Source organism: Triturus cristatus, chromosome 1_2 (assembly GCF_964204655.1).
Source record: "Triturus cristatus chromosome 1_2, aTriCri1.1, whole genome shotgun sequence".
Lineage (NCBI taxonomy): Eukaryota > Metazoa > Chordata > Amphibia > Caudata > Salamandridae > Triturus > Triturus cristatus.
In genome coordinates, this window is record NC_140580.1 from 519,828,363 (window position 1) to 519,841,051 (window position 12,689).

Sequence of the window (12,689 nt, forward strand, 5' to 3'; positions counted from 1 at the left end):
TTCGCTGCTCTTTTAACCTTACAGAGCTGGCCATAGCAATTCGCCAACATCAAGAGATTTATGGCATATCCACCCTGGCATGGGACCTGAAAGAACTACTCTATTCCCATGACCTCTTGTTAACTCTGTACCATCCAGAAATATCCTTGGTACACCTAACTTCCCTAATCTCCAAATTCACATCCTTTTCCTGATAGCATATCAACTGGGGAAATGTGTGAGGCCACGCCTTTGCCCCACTTCTCCACTGAAACTGCTTTGGGGCCTTCCTCGATGGAAACTGGTTAACTTAAAGTATTTAGGAGTTCTCTTTCTAAGGTCGTAGAAGACAGCCTTTGCCACCTGCAGAGATGGCAAGCTCTTAACTGGTCTCTGTGGGGAAGGGTGAAGGTAGGCAAAATTAATGTTGCTCTTCGAATCAACTACATTTTTGCAATATTTCCCCTTTTGATCCCAAAAGCATTACTCCTGAACCTCACTCGTATGCTCAAACTGTTTCACTGGGGAAAGTTGTACGCAGACACTGAATGGTGTGGCCTTAGGTTTCCACACCCAGAAAGGTATTGGCTGTTGTTCCAACTGGCTCATATGTGCTTTTACCTCTACCCATCATTGGAGCAGCAGTGGTCGGTCACCAATAGAAAACTCATTATTGGGAAGGAGGGATGTGTACGCTTTAGTCGAGAGATGCAGTCAATTGTTAAAGCTCACCCTATTCTACAGGCTTCTGCATATGCATGGCAGAAGGCATATTGTTTGCTGAAAATAGATGACAAACTCCAACAGACGGCACCGCTATGAGGCGACAAGAGAATTCGAATTGGAGACTGGCAGGTACAATCCCCAATACATTTTTTTCTATGCAAGTGGGGTAACCACAAAGGGGTAGTTTCAGGATTATATTGGACAATTACTGATAAGACCTGGCAGTGCATCAGATTGGGCATAGACTATGAGGAAGATTGGGCTGATCTTTTACATCATGACAAACACCTGCAGGAAGCATGGCTTAAACTGGGGTAATGCAAAATACTTCACCGGTGGCATTGGTCTCCCTCACAATTTTACCAAGCTAAGATCCTCGTGAGATTACGCTTGTGGCGATGTCGCAAATTGAGCTGTGACATTGTACACATCCTATGGGAATGCCTGAAACTTCGCCCCCACTGGGCGAGTGTATGGAGGGAAATGCAGCATCAGGCCGAGAGTGGTGGCGATATAGGAGCCCATGCAATGATGCTTCATGACGGTTTACAATACACAGAATTTGGCCTACGACACAGGCAATAGTTGGTCACAATGCTAGCTGTAGCTAGGCTCAGTGTCCTCAGGCTCTGGAAAGCGGACACTGTCCCTACGGTAGAGGTGTGGCTAAGGAAAATGTTCCAGATGGCTTCTTCTGAGAGAATTATATGCACCGTTCTTTGAACTTCGTTGTGCATGCTGCTGGAGGACTTGGCAGCTTCCTTTTGCATTTTGTTTGTTGGGGAGACATTCTGCCTGCATTTAAGGGAACAGCCGAATTATACTTTATTTCAGTAAAGTGTTTTTGTGAATCTAAATGGGCAAACAGAATGTACTTCCATCAGTCCCTACCCCCGTCACCACTTTAGATGGCTTTCTGCAGAAAGCAGTGGTCGTCATTAACAAAGAAATCGAGATAGCAGAGAGGAGATTATCGCGGTCTTCCCTTATTTCCACAGATATTCCGCCCGTAGCCCAGGATGAAGCCCCAGAGAGTGGAGGTTATTTACCCCATTTACAATCTATTGCTGACCCCCCCCCCCGTATAGTTTTGGGTAGTTCCCCTAAAGGGTCACAAGCCTTGACCCCAGCTACGGAAAAAATAGCGAAATTGAAGCCAACTGGAGGAAAGAGGAAAAGGGCCGAAGGAGGAACAAAGTCTAAAAGACAGCGCTTTTGGCCCTAAAAGCATCCACAAAGGCCTGATGTAAGCCTTGATACCCAAACGTGCCCAAATGAGAAAGACATAGTGTTATCTCCTGACAGAGGAGTTCCGTATCTGTGTGTCCAAATCTATTACTGAGACTATTTCCGTTGCCTTAACTCCCATCATGACACGTGTAAGTAAAATTGAGGCGGGGGTCCAAACTACCTCCTGTTTTGATGGAGGGGCAGCCAAGTGGCTCCAGCTATTCCTGACCAAACTAGGCTGGCATTAAAACCAACTCATCCACAGCAATTAAATAAGCCTTCCACGGCTAAGAATCCCTTAAACGCTGCTAAGAAAGGAAGCAATCCATAAATTAATTATACAAGTGGCAGAGGGCATAGTATTATAAAGGACAGGGCCCACAGCCATTCACACAATCCAAAACAACCAGGTAATACTCAGGGGCAAAGGCCCATACTATGTGCCACTACTAGCTGGAATCAACCGAAGAAATCCACAACACTCCGGGTTTGCTTTAAACCCACAAGCTACTCCATATGTAGTGATATTGAAAGGAGTCCCACCATTAAAGGAAAATATGAAGGAGGAATATGATCAGCTCCTAAACAAAGTGGTGCATTGGGTAAACAGGAGATTGAAAGGACTGGGTCCACTGTATGACCAAATAAGTAATGTCCAGAGAGTGTCAAGGGCAGGTCCTTCGCCCAAACCAGATGAGAAAGATTGTATTGGCGTAAATTTAAAAAATGAAGCAGTGGTGAAGAATATTCTGGTTAGGCTTAACCACCCTAGTGTTGTCTCGAACAAGATTGAGGCCCTTCCTTTGGGCTTCTTTTGCAGACCTCCAGCAAGATTCTCAAACCTCTACTGTTGCCCCTTTTTCTGCCCCCATAAGAAACAGATTTGAGCCACCGTCTGCTCTGAACCAGAAGGATTGATAAGTTCTACAAACATCTCCCTCATGTACATGCCTGCTGCTGTTACGGTCTCGCCCACTCCCGACATTTAAACGAGTGCGCAGAGCGGACGCGCGCAGCGGGCGCGCCGGCGGCGCGCCGAAGGCGCGCCAAAGGCAAGCCCGTCTGCGCCCGTCCGCGCCTGACCGTCGCCAGGCGCCGGGACCGCTGCTCGAATTTCTAATTTGACCCTCTTGTAACGTCTTCCTCATGGCGCTTCTCCAATATTCAAGTTCTAAGCTTCACGCTTTGAATACGGATTGTCCTGTCCTCAGTTCACCGGATAATTTCTCCTCCTCCCTCTGTAACTACCTCTCTAATCAGTCCCTTCCCCTCTGCCGACACTTACCAAAGGGGAATTCATGCCTCAGCCCCATATCACTCCCTGAACCTAAGTCTCTAACTTGCCTATACTGCAATGCCCGATCCCTTCCAAAACATCAATTAGAAATTTGGGCACTTCTTGATGCAGATAGGCCAGATTTGTGTTTCATTACGGAAACCTGGCTCTCAGACTCTGCATTACCCGATATAGCAGTAGCCCTCCCCTATGACTACAAAATCTCGAGGCTGGACAGGACGAATAGAAAAGGTGGAGGAATTGCTATTGCCTACAGGTCCAATATCAAATTTTACCTCAATGATTCACATCTTGCTATTTGGGGTGAAATTTGTACTTTCACAATTACCTTAGGGAATAATGAATCCTGGAAAGGCGCCCTTCTTTATAGGCCGCCGGGAACAAAAACGAATTTTGTTAACAAACTCACGGAAACTATCGCCTCCTTCGCTCTTTCCTCTGACAATTTCTCTCTCCTTGGTGATTTCAACTACCATGCCGAATCTCTACAGGACCCTCACACTAGTGAACTTATTTTAAGTATGAACACACTAGCTCTAAACCAACTGGTGACCGGCCCTACCCACACCGCCGGTCACACTCTAGATCTTCTATTCACCAAATCTGACAAATTAAAACTGGAACAACTCCTACCGGTCCTTTGGTCCGATCATTACACCATCAAATTCCGTATCTATCTTAACTCAATCCCCCCCCCTAAGAAAAGAGTCAGCCTAAGCAGACCTTGGAACAAGATCAGTCCAGAAGCCTTTTCCGCGCATTTCTCCCCTACACCTATCGGACCTTTAACAGATCCTAACCAGGCTGCAATCGATCTTGATCAAGCCATCACCGCAGCCCTAGATATTATTGCTCCTATCAAATCCAGCAGATGTCCAACTAAACTATCTCCCTGGTTCACCCCCGAACTTAAAATAACTAAATCTGCTGTCAGGGCACTCGAACGCAAGTGGAGGCACTCTAAAAATCCCCACGACAGAATACAATATAAAAAATCCCATCAACAATATATGAGAGATATTGCCTCTGCAAAAAAAGACTATCTGGGTGCCAGGATAGATCGGGCTGCTAATTCCCATAGAGAACTCTATAAAATAGTTAAAGAATTCTCTAGTCCCACGTCTTGTCTGCCTCCGACAGTTGCTTCCTATGAATGGGTCAATGCTCTCTCTTCATTCTTTTATAACAAAGTAAATGATATTTATAAAACCTTTGTTAACTCCACCACTATTGAGCTACCCGACAAGCAGCTAATAAGCTCTACCCCTCTTACTCCCTCGACCATTCTGAAGGACTTCCATTCATTCTCAGAACTCGATGTAACATCCACACTGTCTAGAATTACTTCTGGTTCCCCCACTGATCCTGCGTCATCTTCAATCATCTCCAAAATTGCCCCTATCCTCATCCCTCACTTGACCAGAACCCTTAACCTCACACTCTCCCAATCAATCGTGCCTGCTCACTGGAAGAAAGCTGTCATCAGGCCCATTCTGAAAAAACCATCTGCTGACCCAACTCTGCCTCTAAACTACCGTCCCATTTCCCTCCTCCCCCTGTTTGGCAAGGTCCTGGAATCGCTGGTCAATTCCCAACTCACCAAACACCTAGAAGCCAACAAACTGCTGGACAATTCTCAGTCTGGATTCAGAGCATTCCACAGCACTGAAACTGCGCTAATTGAGATGGTGGATAACATAAGACTTGCCCTGGATGACAAACAGCCCTCCATTCTGGTCTTATTGGACCTGTCTGCTGTCTTCGACACCATCTCACACAGTATCCTTCTAAAACGTCTTGTGGAGGTGGGTGTCGAAGGTTCAGCCTTAAGGTGGATTAAAAGTTTTCTGACTGGACGCAGCTCGAAAGTACAAATCGACAAATTCACTTCCTCGGATCAGGAAGTAGACAAGGGCGTGCCACAAGGCTCCATACTAAGTCCCACGCTTTTTAATCTTTATGTGTCTCCATTGGCTAGACTAATCAAAGCACACGGGTTTGAAACCGTGTCCTATGCCGATGACACTCAAATTCTCATCACTCTAGGAATTGATCCCACCAGTGTTAAAACTAGATTCCAGCAGTGTATGATCAAGGTAAAAGAGTGGATGTCAGACAACTATCTGTTATTGAATGCAGACAAAACCGAGATACTACTCTTCGGAAATGCAAACAAATTTTGGAGTGACGATTGGTGGCCTATAACTTTAGGCCCGTGTCCCCCTCCCAAAACGTCTTCCCGAAATCTGGGGATAGTGTTGGACAACAAACTCTCTATGTCTGACCATATCAATAGCATTGTGCGCTCCAGCTTCGGGCTCATGCGCAACCTGAAGAAAATTTTCAAATGGATTCCCCTTCCCTCCCGCCTGCCTCTGGTCCAGGGACTAATTATTAGCCGCCTGGACTATGGCAATGCACTTTTCGCATCCATAAATGAAAATCTTCTGAATAAACTCCAAGTCCTGCAGAACACTGCCGCCAGAATGGTCCTTGATCTCCCCTCTCGCACACCCTCGGCCCCAAGCTTGAGGTCACTACACTGGCTTCCTATAAAAAAGCGCATCGAATTCAAACTTTGTTGCCTGGTCCACAAAACCTTAAATGGCAAAGGCCCGCTATATGTCGCCAATAAACTCATTGCCTATCACTCGACTAGAACGCTCAGATCATCCTCCAAGCACCTTCTCTGCGTCCCCAAAGTTCGAACGGTCAGAAACGGAGACAGATCTTTCTCTAAAATAGCCCCTCTTATCTGGAACTCCCTCCCTCTCCCTATGAGGATTGAACCAAATCATCTAAAGTTTCGCAAACTGCTGAAAACCTGGTTGTTCTAATTTGGTCTGATTACCTGTCCATCATTGGAGTTTCTGCAGGCGCTTTGAAACCTACGGGTGATTTACGCGCCTTATAAATGCCAATACAAATACAAAATACAAAATACAAATACAGGCCCATGCTCTTCCACTTCAAGGGGCTGCAAGATTAAACTCCAAAATCTGATTTTGCAAAGAAGCAATTAAAAATCATCTCCTGGAACATTGCCAGGGCACCTTAAAAAAATTAAAAACCCGGACTGGATTGAATTTCTAAGTTCAGCTGATATCATCTGCGGTCAAGAGACATGGTCTTTGGAGGACCTGGAATGAAATTAACAATCTTTCTTGAAGTCAGCCCTCCAGTCTGTTGCGGGTAGAGCTAAAGGTTGTCTTGGGACTTTTACATCTGTTTACATAACTTTCATCTCAATGACAAAAATTTGGTACTCACGATACTTCCAAGTCATGCTTTTTACTTTTCTAAAAGATTATGACATTCTGCCAGTTAACTTTTATTATAATAATTTCAATCTCTCAGAAACAGAAGCCATAGTCTCATTTGATGATTTTCTGGATTCATTTTTCATGAATGTTAAACATATGACCATATTAATTTGGGAGGGGGATTTTAATGCAGCACTGTGTGAGTTTAGTTGGGAAAGGGTTTGCGACTAAGAATCGGAATACTATTTATCTCTCTCAAACGAAATTGTTGATAAGAAGGAGAATACACTCCCAACCTACACAGGTTACAGGAGACAAACTACAATCTATTTTAGTCTTATGTACCTTGACCTTGTACAAGTTTTTAGACTTTAAGATCGTTGCAACCTACATAAATGACCACACCCTTTAGTGTTCTCACTAAACCATTAGATAACTAAAACCCATAAAATATAAATGTATTAAGATAGACTGTCTTAATACAAAGGGGGTGCAGAATTAAATGGGGAAAGGTGAAACCTGATCTTTTTCATGAGCACATTTTTTTCACAAATTCTACCTACAGTTCTAGGCTGCCTTTCAGATAATGTAAAGGATCACTCGATCTTGGAGGCTTTTAGTACCCTATGTAGACCAATCTCAGTATACCTGACATCTGATGAACTTACACATGAAAAAACTTTGTATAGATGGTTTAATTCAGCATGTAGCCAAGCCCACAAACAGCTAAAGACCTCTTTAAAAAACATACCAGACATGTTGTGGACGTTAGAGCTGCAAGGCACTCTACGATAGAGGAAAGGAAAAAGTGGATTTTGGCTAAAGCCTGGGAGGACGGCCTCAAGGCAGCTAGTTTAAAAGATAACTCGCTATTTTGGGAAATTATCAACCGCCCTTTTTTCCTAGATCAAGAAGCCCCAAAAATCAAAACACATATTTCCAGCAGACTTACGGGTGGCCCATTTTCCACAGATTTTCAATCAAATTTTAGCGTACCTCCATATACAACCTGTGTACCAGAATCTTTCCTGCGTGCAGACTCTACCCAGGACATACCTTTACTCAGAGAGTTCTAGAGCAATCTGGAAATGTGTATGTGGATGGAGTACCAGTAGATATTTTTAAATCCAAACCAAAACTCTGGGCACCTTTCCTGACAAACGTATTAAGGAGGGAAGTCACATGTCAAACTCCCAAGTCATGGAGAACTTTTATAATTATTCTGGTTTACAAAAAAGGGGGGGGGGCGGGGGTGAGGAAATTGGCATTCACCAACATGCTATAGACCAATATCATTTAAAGACTCTAGTATGAAAATTCTAGGCAGAGTGGTTTTGGCTCGTTTGGAATCATGGGCTTCGGAGAACGACATTTTGTCCAATGTACTATATGGCTTCAGACCAGGTCTGAGAACAATAAGATCAGTGTTTACATTTTTATTTGCTGGCAGGAAAATATGTAATGGCAAAAGAAGGGATTCTCCATCTGGCGTTCAATGATTTAACTAGTGCATTTGGCTTGGTAAATCGCTCAAAACTCTGGTCACGGATGGATAAAACAGTGGTGGAATTAGAACTTCTCACTCTCATTAAACGCCTTCATCATGAGTTGACAGTAAGAGTTAATTATGGCTTGTTGGGCGAAACAACCCCACACATTAAATCCAGATGAGGGGTTTGACAGGGATGTATCCTTACCCCTTTTTTATTTCTCTTATATATAAATGGGATCTCAAAACAACTTGCAGAGGTCGGGAAGGATATCCCTCAGATAGAAAAGCAACCAATTCCCATCCTGCTTTACGCGGATGAGGCCATGCCAATAGCGCACACGGCAAATGTCCTCCAAACCCTGTTGGACTCTTTCTTTACCTATACGGAAAATCTGGTGCTTACGGTTAATCATTCCAAGTCCTTTATTATGCTCTGTTGGCCCCTTAATGCTAAATCAAAAACACTCAATGGGGAATTCAACTCTAGACAAAGTGAAGAAGTTTAATTATTTAAGGCAGTGATACTCAAAGTACCGCCTGGGGCCGCATGCGGCCCGCCTGACCTTTACATGCAACCCCTGAGCAGCATCAGCAGCATTGGGTTGCTGTATACTGACTCAGCACTAACATAAAAAAAGTTTAAATATGCAGCAAGCACTTATTTAAAGTTTAACTGCAGTTAAACAAAAGGAAGTAACTAGGCCGTTAACTTTAGGAACACCTTCATTTTTAAAGACAGCAAACATGTAAAAATACAATAGTCTTTTCAAAATTCAAAAAGTGTATTTCATGGACCCTTAGAACCATTTCACCTTAGTAAATTAAATGATAGCAGTGCATTCAGGAGTATTTTATTTAAGTGATGGTTTTCAAACATTAATTTAGAAACGTTCATGCGCTCTCCCTCCCGCCCCCCACCCTGACAACAATGCCATTAGTGATTAAATCCAAGCACAGGAGATGAATTTGTGAATACTGAAGTCCTATTTCGAGGTCCTTTTATATGTGAGAATGAAGAAAAAGGAGGGAAATTGAAATAAAAGAATTGCCCCAGGTCACACAATTTGATAAAGTGGAAAAGCCGGGATTCTTCCCAGGTTTTCTGGTTTAGCAAGGCGCAAATGAGTTCAGCCCGTAGAAATACATGCATCGCTTCCTCTACACCCCCACCCCCCTCGCCTGCTGGCATCAGTGCGGCCCCTGGTCACACAAAAGACCAAACTTTGCAGTCCCTTGGAAAATGTTTGTGAGTACCCATGATCACAGGGATCCTGTTTAGCTCCTCTTTCAAATGGAATTCCATTTTGACTACCACGGTAGAAAAATTTAAGAAAAACAGAGGCAATATTCAGATTTCCATAGGTTGGGACGGAAGCCCATTAAAGAAATGTTAACCTTGTATAACACCAAATGTATTGCTGCAGGGTCATTTAGGGCAGGCCTTTGGGGCTACACAAATATGACCATTTTCCAATGGCAGAAAATGGTTTCTTTCTCAGATTACTTATGCGCCCCCCCCCCCCAGGAACTGCTACCTTGGTCTTGCGTACCTAGAAGATAAATTGGGCATCACCCCGCTACTATTCTGGATGACGTCATGGATTAACCCAGAGTCCCATTTGGGTAGATCCTGTATCTTGGATTGCCTTTCCTTTGATGGGGTTGCATGGATTCCATGGGTTTCATATCTGAAACAAACTTTCAGAGCCATTGGAACGAAAGAGCTGTTTGATCATTCTCTCACAATTACCCCTAAAAGTAAGAAAGAAGTGAAGTCACAATTTATTAAGTTCCGTAAAGACATAAGATTTTTTTTTTTAACTTTATGTATCAGTTTCAAATTGAAAACAAATATCGTTCCAGCTCATTTCATGACAATAGATACAGATAATTGCCTGTTACACAAGTCGTCTAGCGCCTGATATTCAGTACCACGGCAAGATTGACTGTGTGGAAACAAAAGTACAGTTGCACAATGTGCTACCTCACTCATCACATCTTCAACGCCTGCACCTGCGCATCAAGACTTTATGTGGGTTAGAGTCTTATTTTTAATATCATAAAGCTTGTGTCCATGTCTCTTGTGTGGGTAGACCTGGATTTAACCAATACCTGCAGATTCCAGGCCGGTATGCATCCGTGCGTCTGGTTGAGAATGTGTCATTGCCGTATATTGTTTAAGAGGGCCCCAAATGGCATGTGGGCGGGAGGAGCGGGGCAATGTGGAGGCGTACAAGTCATAATTTAGGTTACAATATGTCATACGATTCAGCCAGTCTTTACTCGTCGGAGCCACCCTCCTCCCCCATTTCAATTCCATTTCCTTTTTCGCCAAGAGTAGCCCAACGGCGGTGAATTTTCAAACAGACTTTGGGATATTTTTGACATATCCCAAAAGGGCCACTTCTGGAATTGGGGATAGGACTAAGTCCGTCATCGTCCCAAGTATATGGTGTATGTCGGACCAGTATGCGCTGATTTTGCTGCAGGTCCAGTTAAGATGTGCAAAGTCTGCTTGTGGGGATTTGCATTTTAGGCAGCAAAGGGATCTGTTGGGGTCTAGTTTATGGGACATCGCAGGAGTAATATAAATACGGAGCAGGAATTTGAAGTGAATGAGTTTGTGGCTGCTGTTTAGAGATATCTCCTTGGTCTATAGACAGCATGCAGCCCATTGGTCGTCAGTAATTGGGTGACCCAGATCCACCTCCCATGCAGCCCATACTTTAGCATTGTGTACTGGGACTATCTCCATACAGGATCTATATAGTTTGGAAATCAAATGTTCCCCAGTGTCGCTGTCTAGAACGATGGTTAAGGGGGCGGAACGGGTCGGGTTCGACCGGGTAACTAGGAAGCTTGGCCTTAACTGCTGCACCAAGTCGAGTAAGTATAAACTTGTCCATAAACGAAGCCCCTGCAAATTTGTCCCCGTCGGAGACAGAAAAAACGTGGCCATCCGTGTAGAGATCCCCAATGGAGGCCATGTTGAATCGTGAAAGGGTGCGCTGCACTATTCCCTCACCTGTGATGGGAATCCACCGTGGATTCGGGAGCGGTAGGCTCGGGGAGTATAGTGGTGGTGACCCAAACATCCAGGCCAGTTTTAGCCAAGCCCAGCTTGTTGTGGAGACCGTCTGAATGTCGAGTGGGTCACGCGAGTAACCCAGGGGCAAGACTGTACGTAGTGTATCCAGAAGGACTAGATCTGCCTCAGGGCGTAAGTAGGGGATTCTGGCGTCCAGGTGGAACTAGGAATGAGCATAGCTGCATTGAGCGACCAAGTAATACATCTGAAAATTAGGAATGCCAAATCCACCCTTGTGATACGAGAGTGTCATGATCTCCCAGCAGACTATGGGCCGTTTGGCCCCGGCCCCCCCCCCCCCCCGCCCAAGTCAGCCTAATAAAGTGGGTGCGTATAGATTCAAAAAAACTATTCGGTAATGGAATAGGAATATTTATTGAATAAATACAAGAATTTGGGCAGGACAATCATTTTGATCAGAGCGATGCGCCCAGCAATTGAAAATGGTAGTCTAATCAACCTGTCCACTCGCTTTTCCAGTGTATGTATCGCCGTGCCATAGTTTGATAATATGATTTCATTGGTATGTAAATGTATGTTTATGCCCAAATATCTAACGGAGTCCGAGCACCAAGTTAGCGGGTATTCACACTCCCCTCGGATAGTACCCGCAGTGAGGGGAAAGAGTACAGATTTATGGCAATTTATACCGAAAAGCTGCCAAATCTGATGATCTCTCAGATGAGAGGGTCTAAGCTTTGTTGGGGATTTCGGACGTATAAGAAAATATCGTCCGCGTATAAAGAAGCCAGTAATGGTCCTGTGTTAAACTGGAGCCCCTTATGAAGGTGACACTCCTGGAAGTGACGAATTAGGGGGTCCATTGCTAGAATGAAGGGTAGCAGGGGCAGCCTTGTCTAGTACTGCGGGATAGGGTGAAGGACCGGGAAAGCGTACCATTTAAACATAGTCTTGCAGTTGGGGCTGAGTAGAGCAGCATCGTAAGGTTGATGAACCCAAAGAGCATGCCCAGCCTGCGCATGACCGTCCATAGAAAAGGACGCTCAAGAGAATCAAACGCCTTTTCAGCGTCTAGTAGTACTGCTGCGGCCGGTGTAGCCGGGTTGATTCTATGTAGAATCGCAAAAAGTGTGCGGAGGTTTAGCAAGGTAGATCTGCGTGGGACAAACCCCGACTGAACAGGGGATATGATTTTGTCCATCAGCAAAGCAAGCCGCGTCGAGATTGTTTTCGCTAATATTTTATTATCGAAGTTCAAGAGAGATAACCGCCTGTACGACCCACAGAGCAAGGGATCCTTGCCAGGTTTGGGTAGTAATACTATCACTGCTTCCCGCAGGGTCAGCGGCAGTTGATTTGCTTCTAAGGATGTGTGATATACTTCTATAAGTTTTGGGGCCAGGATGTCTTTATACTGCTTATAAAAGTCCCCTTTGAAACCATCAAGGCCTGGGGCAGACGAGCCGCCTAGCATTACAATCTGTGAAAACAACAGCGTGCTACGCACCTCGGGGCGGGGGGGGGGGGGGGGGGAGGCAGCGCTTCGATGGTGCCCATCAATTGCAGGATAACAGTGATGAACTACGTGTACTGCCCCAATTATTATAACAGCAAAGCACAAACCATAGCATATACTCAGAATGCAAAGATTAT

General features: G+C 44.6%; 1 protein-coding gene across 4 annotated transcripts in view; it reads right to left on the reverse strand.

Moving 5' to 3' along the window:
- Positions 1-12,689, reverse strand: part of LOC146867553 (delta-1-pyrroline-5-carboxylate synthase) — a 384,344-nt gene that overhangs the window by 347,519 nt on the left and 24,136 nt on the right. For 2 of the 4 annotated variants that reach the window (XM_085606277.1, XM_085606273.1), the window contains exon 1: positions 9,538-9,739. The exons of the other annotated variants lie outside the window; for them this stretch is intronic. The gene's annotated coding sequence lies outside the window, so the exon portion shown is untranslated. Of the gene's footprint in view, positions 1-9,537; positions 9,740-12,689 lie in introns of those variants that run through there. 4 annotated transcript variants of the gene reach the window in all.